Genomic DNA, 9,806 nt, shown 5'->3' on the forward strand with positions numbered 1-9,806 from the left:
TCCTCCATCAAATCACCATAAAAATTCGAGTTTCTTGTTCCTAATTAACCATATAACATCCATCTACACATTAGATAAAGAATTACGAGCCAAATTGCCCTTGAGAGTACACGAAATCCCTCGAAAAACATAGTGAAATAACACTCTGTTTTCGCGGTTTCTTCTTGTCTGTCCAGTTCTGTTTGTGCTCGTTTTTCGTGCCCAATAACCCAAATCGAGCAGGGGTTTCTTTAATATCCTTGTTCTCCTCTCTTTCTAGTTTCCAAAACATCTTTCGAATCGAATTTTCGTCGTGAAACGAGGGAGATATCACATTTTAAACTCGTTGTCCGTAAACTTTCCAAAACCCGTGTTTGCTTTGTTCTTCGTCGACGACGGCCTCTCGAGATAAAATCTACCATCGATTACGACCCAAGACGGTGTCAACGATACATGTAGGTTGAGGGTGCATCAAATCCCCTTCTCTTCTCTCTTTTTATTTCGTTTTTTTATGCTTTTTTTATTGTCTTGTTTTGTTTGTTTTTTCGCTTGTTTATCGATTGTTTTAAATTAACGATGAAACTAGTTAGTCCGAGTATGAGTTAAAGTACCACTATGAACACCCGCGTTGACTTGAGATGGGAAAAGAAACCGCTACATCTGTCGGTCGTACACCCCCGTCTCATTTACATATCCTCGTGTTCAAAGTAGGGCATAAATAAAGCAATTATCTAACTTTGTTCTTCGTTTTCGACCCCCTTTTGTTTCGGCCAAATCGATGGACCCTAGGACCCGTTGCATGTTAGTTTAACCTCTGATTGTTAACCTACGACATATTTAGATAACATTAATTTAATTTAATAACCTAATTAGACACGATAGGTGGCTTCGACGTAAGTTATAAAATCAATCGACGATTACGTAATTAATTGAATGCATCTCTCTCTTTCACTTAATTTCTCGCTAGTATAAGAGTGCGTGATTAGCACCTTCTTATTGACACTCGATGAGTTAAATTAATTAGCGAATTTGATCTAATTAGACCCTTTGGGCCGTGTAGAATGCACCTTCATGCGACAATCAATCAACATCGTTTTTAACTCGTTTTCTAACTTGTCTTCGATCCCTTTTCGCAATCATTCGATCTAACCAATGAATCTAACTTAGGAACTAGGTTGGCTTTGTCTTAGCCGTTGGTTGGGCCGTGGTTGAGCCGTGGTTGGCCGTGTGTTTGGCCTTTCCTATTTCGTTTGTTTTCGCATCGTTCGTTCTTTATTTTGTTTTGTCACTTGTAATTAATTTATGTTTCTTTGAGTCACGTTTTGTAATTTGTTTGTAATTAGTTCTCCTTTTTGAGTCAAAACCTTTTCTGAAAACCTTAGTTTTGTTTGGTTAGACGGTTGTTCCCAATGCTTGTAGGAGCGTAGTAAACCGCGTGTTGTCTAAAGCAACATGGCCCGGTTTATGCTAATGCATGCTTTGGTGCGTAGCCCTATGTCTAATTCGATGAGATTAAGTGAGAGCACGCAACACGAGGAGTGACCCAAGGCCGTGTGTCATGTAGGCCGTGGGTCACCTCCCCTTTGTGCACGGTTTTCAAGGCCCAATGGCCGTGTGTTTTGTGTCGTGTTTTGAGTTGTATGTAGCGATTGTAATTAGATCGAGTTGTAATTTATTTATCGTTGTGTCGGCATGAAATGCCTGGTTTGTAATAGGTAGATCCCAACGCTCCCCATTCCCCTTTAAGCCTTGTTTGTTTTGTTTGTATGTTGTTTAGATCAATCAACCCACATGCTAAATTACAACTTTGACAAAGTTAGTTTAGTTGCATCTAAAACGACATAGAAATTGTTGTCACATGATAGGGTTAAAACAACGTTTGCATTACATACATCGCATCGCGCTAGCTATGACCTTGTTTGAAATCCGACACTTGACTTAGTAGAGGCCGTTATCGACGGGCGGGGTTGGGTGTCCTTATGGGCTTCCCAACACGTACCCTCACCCCTTACTCAAGATCTATGGTTTGTGGATCCGTCTAAATACCATTGGATTACGAGAGTCATTCAAATCGAGTGATATAGGGTACAAGTCTTTATCTTTAATCACTCGTAGTCGATTGGCTTTATGCTTTTCGATGAAAGGTGTAAAGTTGACTTGAACGGTTCCAAGTTCCCAAAAAAACTTGGTGGCGACTCTAATTTGTCTTAATTCGATTCGAAAGAACCTCGAGTCGATTATGCCTGGTGTGGATCCCGCGGACGCAGTTCTCGAGGGCCTTGTCCACAGTTTGGCGACTCTCACTGGGAAAAGAGGACTAGTTACACTGTGTTTCTAGGGTCTTTTCCTCCGAGGTGAAACTTGAAAAGAAAGTGTTGGAAAGTAAAACATTACTCATAGTGCTACGATTCATGCATAAACCCTTAAGGACTTGCCCGGGCCGTCCCAGCGTTTCTTCGTGATGCGTGGGGGGCGACGTCCCACTATGCCGGGAAGCTGCACATTGCTCGCTTCCACTTCGCCTCGCGTGGTTCTTGGGAGTGGGGACGATCTTCTAGGTACTTTACCTTAAGACACCTTGCTCTATAAGACCGCAAAAGGATGGAGGGCATAGACCTTCTTGTAGAAGACTTGCCGAGACTTAGAGATGTCTAGGAGCATACATCCTTATAACATGAGAATGACAAATGTGCAATATGTCTTCCCGAGTCCTTTTTTCGAAAATTCCAAGTCCTTTTCAAAACCGAACTTTTGAACAACTTACTTTCAAACCTAGCATGATTTTCAAAACGCGAATCTTTGCCCCCAAATAGGACTAGAATTTCGGCCCAAAACAAGCTTTTATAGCCGGCATGCTGCCCATTTCAAATCTCTTTTTTCAAATCAATCATTCGTTTTCCAAAATCAATCCAAAATGTTTCTCGAACCTCAACCAAGCATGAAATGCGTCGAGTCGTGTCCGAGTCATGGCCGTGTTAGGCCGGGTTTGTTTTGTTCTAAGAGTCTAGAACACGACCTAGTTGGGTCACCCAAGCTCACCTCTTGGGCTTCGAGTCATGTTGGTCGACCTTTTGGTCTAGAATAGTCCACAAAAAAGCGTCCAAGCTAGGCCCTTATGGACGTTTCACACGAACCCATGGGCTATGATTAGCCCAATCACGGGTTTAGTCACACCAAGTCCAGTTTAGAATCGAGGTATGACAGTTTGAGTCATGTCGTTTTGTCGAGTCTAAAATGAACCAATGTCTAAATCAAACCATGAGTCGAATCCTTGTTAATCAATCTCAAGTCGAGTCTTTGTTCGAGTCAAGTTGGGGTCGAGTCCTTAAGTGTGCAGGGGCTCTTACTTTAAATATTGACTCAGTACGGGGTTTTCTTGTAGAAAGGCCGCCAAAAACCCGACGTCAAGCAATGGAAGATGTCATTTAACAAGCTTTACGAGGCCGTGAACCTCATGATGACTAGAATGGATGCAATCGAATCTAAGCTGAGTGAAGATTCACCTCCACCCCCTCCACCACTGACTGATCTGGAGAAACGGTTCAAGTTCATCGAAGACCGTTTGAAGCTCTCCCAGGGGAAGAACATCCACTATGAGAATGCTAGGGCCTACGCCCCGGTTCAAGATAAGTTGCCCACGAACATGGTACTCACTGACATCCCAAAGTTCAAGGGCACTGAAGATCCAGTTCATCATGTTAAGGCCTATAAAGGGTACTTAGCACTGAAGGGAGTACCTGCTGATATGCTCTCTGAAATTTTCGCCCAATCTCTGGGTGAACACCCAAAGGCTTGGTTCTACAATCTTGACCTCAAGAACTTCCTCACTTTCGAAGATATTACGGTGGAGTTCTGTAAGCACTATGCTGACAATGTTGAGATTCAAACCAACATAAGAACTTTGGAAGTAATGACACAGAAGGAGAAAGAGGGCTTTACTGAGTTCCTCGCAATATGGCGCGCTGAAAGCGTGAAGTTAGCTAAGAAGCCTGATGAAGTTGAAATGGTAGATAAGTTCGTGAAGAATTTACGACCTGTTTACCGTAATGCTCTGAAATACCAGAATTTTGGTTCTTTCAAAGAATTGATAAGGATCGGGATAAAGGTAGAGGACGATGTCCGAATTGCTGAAGCTGAGAAGCCAAAGGGATACCAAGGGGCTTCGTCATCTAAAGCAAAAGCGCCCGCAGCGGCCCACTTTGTTGAAACCACAATCTCTTAGATGGACAGTCAAAAAGGCCTCCGCGCCAAGCTCCGAGGGTATTCACCGATATCGGGTGCACTTACGCCTATGCTCTCCAAAGGCTCATGGCCCAAGGAAAGTTGAAGCCCATTGGTCCAACTCCGGATCCACCTGCTGAACAACAAGGCAAATGGTACAAACCAAATGCCGACTGTGCCTTTCATCAAGGGAAGGGACACGATACTGAAAGGTGCTTTAGACTAAAGCACGAAATTCAAGATATGATTGAGAACGGAACGCTCCCAATCCCGGCCATAAAGCCCAACAACGTCACCAATCCGTTTGGCGACCACACTAACTTTGTCTCTACCGAAGATAGTGTCGATTACTCTCACTTGATTCGCCCATGCCGTCTAAAAGGGGTTTTCGTCGGAAGAATATTCGTAGATTGCTCCGAATTCCTACCAAGCTCGAGAAACGAGATCACATTCGGGGATTTTGTTGTCGATTGTACTCCTTACATACTCCGAAGCGGCAATGACATCAATGGCGTTTGGGCTGATGACGAGGATGATGTTTACCTCGTCAAAGGCGCGACAATCCCTCACACCCAAGAAGAAATCTTAAAGGTGAGGCAAGATGCCCTAGAGTCAAACCATTTGACTAGATCCGGACGCCCATATCGTGTGGAGAAAGCTAAGGATACCCCGAACAAGACGCCTCAAAAGAGCCTAGGTGGTCGAAGTTCTTGGTGAAGGGTCGACCTCCGAGGCTTCCCTCATCAAACAACTCCAAAAGACCAAGGCCGACGTATCTATCTGGCAACTTATCCTGAGCTCTTTCGAGCATCGTCAAGCTTTGTTACAAGCTTTGATGAACATGACCGTGTCGTCAAGTACTACTCCTGCGGACATGGTCACTCACATCGCCCAGAATCGGCCTCAGATTACCAACGGTGTGACATTCTCCGACGAAGATCTGCCACCGTTCGGGCCTCGACATAACCTGGCCCTCTATATTGCTACTGTGTGCCTCAACAAGCATATCCCTATGACCTTGGTTGACGACGGATCGGCCGTCAACGTACTCCCTCTGAAAACGGCGCACATTCTGGGCTTGGAGAAGAATGACTTCATCCCCACTACACGAGACATGTCAGGGCATTCGATGGCACCGTGTCGTCGAGTGAGTGGACTTGTCGACCTGGTAGTACAGACTGGGCAAGTGGAAAAGAAAATAAATTGCCAAGTAATTGACATTTGCTCATCCTTCAACTTATTGTTGGGAAGGCCCTGGATCCATGCTGCAAGGGCCGTAACATCAACGCTGCATCGAAAAATCAAGGTTCCACTCAATGGCAAAACCGTCACCATTGACGCCACGCCAATTACTGTGGCAGGAGGAGACATTACTTCTGAAGTAAGGGTCGAAACTGCCAATGATGCATGTGGTTTCGAGATTGTCAACATGATCGAGCTGAACTCCGAAGCCGAAAATATGGATCTATATACGGGAAGTCATGTCTGCGAGGTGGTTCTCAAAAAGCGGGAAGTACTTCGGTTTCTCTTTATATCCTAGAAGGGAGGAGGCTTTCAAGTTGAAACCACCCGTAGCCAAGGGAGTAACCTTCGGGCTTGGATATGAGCCCACTGAGAAAGATCTACGGGAAAAGAGGGGAAGGACGATCGAAGATCGAGATATTAAAATGGGACCGTATCACCTAACTCTAAACGGTCACTTCGTGAAAGCTGGGGAAGAGCTCCCTTGCATGGACTTCCCCGAACCTATCTTTGACCCGAAGAAGAACCTTATGGTCCCAGGAATCGAAGTATTCCAAGATTGCTACTACATCCCTGAAGACATTCTCGACCGTGATGCCAATAGAAACCAAACCGGATCCATAAATGACGAAATGCCATGGGTCTCCTTTTCGGTGAAGAGAAGAAATCACCAATACCAAACGAAGATTTGGTAAGCATGATCCTGAGGAGCGAGCGGTTCGATCCATCTACCCTCATCACCGATGTGGATCCTCTTAGGACCAACACGGGATGGCGGAAAACAATCAAGTGGACTGACAACAAAGGACTTCTTTTCAAGTTGACAACGGGAGAAGGAGAGATGTTCAAGCCAGATGATGTTACCGATTCTGAGTCTGAGTCTGAGTTTGAGTTAGGTCCTAAGTTTGAGTCTAAGGAGTCAGGTGTTGAAAATACCCCTCCCCTAGCTTTCCCTTCCTATGCACCTTTTCCTAATGGTGGTATTCCGGGGCCTGTCCCGAATACCCCTATCTCGTCACTGAGCTCTGACCAGTTGGCTCAAATGTTAGCGCATTTCGCGCAATTTCAAATCAATAATAATATGAACCAGTTTGCTTACGACTTGTCTTACTTACATTGCAATTCAAACTTTGAAAATGATTGTTTTAATAATGACATTGAGACTGAGGTCGAAGATGAACAGTTGGTCGAAGAAGAAGAAGAAGAAGAAATAGAACCGCCTCTACAGTTGATAAAAGGGTTGGAGGAGTACGAACAGAAAACTTCGATCATCGAAGATACCGAAACTATCAATGTAGGTACAACCTTAGAACCACAGGAGCTTAAAATAGGAACTACTTTAAGTCCCACCGAAAGACAGGGGTTCATTGATTTGTTGCATGAGTTCAAAGATGTTTTCGCATGGTCCTACAAAGACATGCCAGGCATTGATAGGGAAATTGCAGAGCACAGGATCCCAATCAAGCCGGGATATAAGCCGGTCAAGCGAAATCTGCAAAAAATGCATACGGATTGGTCTCTACGAAAGTTAAAGAAGAAATCGACAAGCAACTCAAAGTGGGTTCATCAAGGTGTCGAGAATACTCGACCGGGTGGCTAACGTCGTTCCGATTGCCCAAGAAAGATGGTAAAGTTCGGGTTTGTGTTGACTTCCAGGATTTAAACAAGGCAAGTCCGAAGGACGATTTCCCATTACCTCACATCGACATCCTAGTTGACAACACGGCAAAACACGCGTTACTTATCCTTTATGGATGGGTACGCAGCGGTTATAATCGATCAAGATGGCGAAAGAAGATATGCATAAGATCATGCGTTCGAACGCAATGGGGAACCTATTGCTACACAGTAATGCCTTTTGGGTTGATAAACGCAGGGGCTACATACCAGAGGACCGCGACAACGTTGTTACATGATTTGATGCACAAGGAGGTCGAGGTTTATGTCGACGACATGATTGTCAAGTCAAAGGAGCGTGATGGCCACCTTGGTACACTACGCAAGTTCTTCGAACGATTGCGCAAGTATAACATGAGGTTGAATCCACAAAAATGCGCATTCGAGTCACATCCAAAGAAACTGTTGGGTCACATCGTTAGCCACCGTGGCATCGAGGTGGACCCATCGAAGATAAAGGCCATAATGGAAATGCCTCACCCGAAAACCGAGAAGGAAATTCGAGGTTTCCTGGGAAGAATCCAATATATAAGTCGGTTCGTGGCAAGGCTAACTATGATATGCGAGCCAATTTTCAAGAAATTGAAGGTCGGGGAACACGTCGTATGGGATGATCACTGTCAAGCTGCGTTCGATAAGATCAAAGAAATACTATCTTCCCCTCCCGTTCTCACCCACCAACGGGTACCGGGTTACCACTCTTGTTGTATCTTACGATTCTGGATCTTTGCAATGGGGGCAATCTTTGGCAGAGATAGTTGATAAGGAGGAAAGAGCGATTTACTACATTAGTAAAAAGTTCTTGGAATATGAAATCAAGTATACTCAGCTCGAAAAGACATGTTTGGCCTTAGTATGGGCGACAAAGAAGTTACGGCACTACATGCTCAGTCATAGTGTCTGCATCCACTCGAAGATGGACCCAATCAAATACTTGTTTGAAAAACCGGTTCTGAACGGCAGGGTGTCAAGATGGACTCTAATGCTTTCCGAGTTCGACCTGAAATATGTACCGCTGAAAGTAATAAAGGGAAGGGCGGTTGCAGACTTCCTGGCGGATAACCCGATAGAAGAAACTGAGGTTTTGGATACGTGGTCGTTTCCCGACGAAGATATCGTTCACATAGACCATGATACGTGGGACCTCTATTTCGATGGAGCATCGAACTATAGGGGGTGCGGATAGGAGTTCTCGCTCATTTCACCGGAAGGTGAACATGTTCCCATTTCGATCAAGTTGGACTTTAACGTCACTAATAACGCGGCTGAATATGAAGCATGCCTACTCGGTTTGCACAGTGCTCTCGAGTTAGGCATCAAGAAGCTTGTAGTACATGGAGACTCGTCATTAGTGATCAATCAAGTGGCCGGGACGTGGAAAACCCGAAGTGATAGCTTGGCTCCGTACCAAGCAAAAATCGAGGAACTAGAAAAGTTGTTCGCCGAGGTCAAGTATGTGCACCTCCCCCCAGACGAAAACCAGTTCTTTGATGCACTATCGAAGCTTAGCCGCTCGATCAACATACCCGATCATATGGATACTATCTTGATATCGTCGAACGAAGATCATCACCTGCTTATGTTAATGTAATCGGAGACACAGAAGAAACCGAGACCGAACCTTGGTATCATGCTATTCTGAAATTTAAAGAATCGGTGAGTATCCACCCGACATGGATAACCGCGAAAGCGCTATTCGAATGCTAGCCGCTCGATTCGTTAGAACCAATGACGGACAACTGTCTGAAGAAGACCGCGCAAAATATCCTTCTGCGATGCATAGACTCACCAATTGCGAAAAGAGTCATGGAAGAAGTCCATGACGGAGAGTGCGGCCCACACATGAATGCCCATATCTTTGGTTCGTAAAATCATGAGATTAGGGTATTATTGGACCACGATGGAGACAGATTGTCGCCAATATGTCAAACATTGCCATAATTGCCAAATTTTCGCAAACATACGGACATGTGCCGCCATCACTGTTATATACTTTGACATCACCATGGCCTTTCTCAACATGGGGAATCGACATTATTGGAAAGGTCAACCCATCTGGAACAGGTGGGCATTGTTTCATACTAGTCGCCATCGATTACTTCACGAAGTGGGTGGAAGTGAAATCATACAAGGTTCTACAAGCAAAGCAGGTAGCAAAGTTCATTCAGAATGAAATCATTTGCAGATATGGGGTGCCACATGAGCTCATTAGCGACCATGGCACTCACTTCCAGTGCTGAAACTCTAGTAATACTTGAAAAGTATAAAATCAAACACCACAAGTCGTCACCTTATCGACCTCAAACAAATGGGGCGGTGGAAGCCGCCAACAAGACAATCACCGTGATTCTCGGAAAGATGACCGACAATTATCGCGAATGGCGGAAAAGATACCGTTCGCACTTTGGGGATACAGGACGTCTATTCGCACAAACCCGGAGCAACTCCGTTCTATTTGACATATGGGATGGAAGCGATTGACCTATCGAATTAGAGGTACCTTCTTTAAGGATCCTGTTAGAAAGTCGTCCCTGAAGCCGACTGGTCGCAAGCAGTATGATTCCTTGGTCATGCTCGACGAGCGACGATTAAATACGCTACATCATGTTCAACTCTATCAGAAAAGGATACAAAGGGCATTTAACAAAAAGGTGAAACCTCGAGGAATAAAAGATGGAGATTTGGTC

Source organism: Silene latifolia, chromosome 8 (genome assembly GCF_048544455.1).
Source record: "Silene latifolia isolate original U9 population chromosome 8, ASM4854445v1, whole genome shotgun sequence".
NCBI lineage: Eukaryota > Viridiplantae > Streptophyta > Magnoliopsida > Caryophyllales > Caryophyllaceae > Silene > Silene latifolia.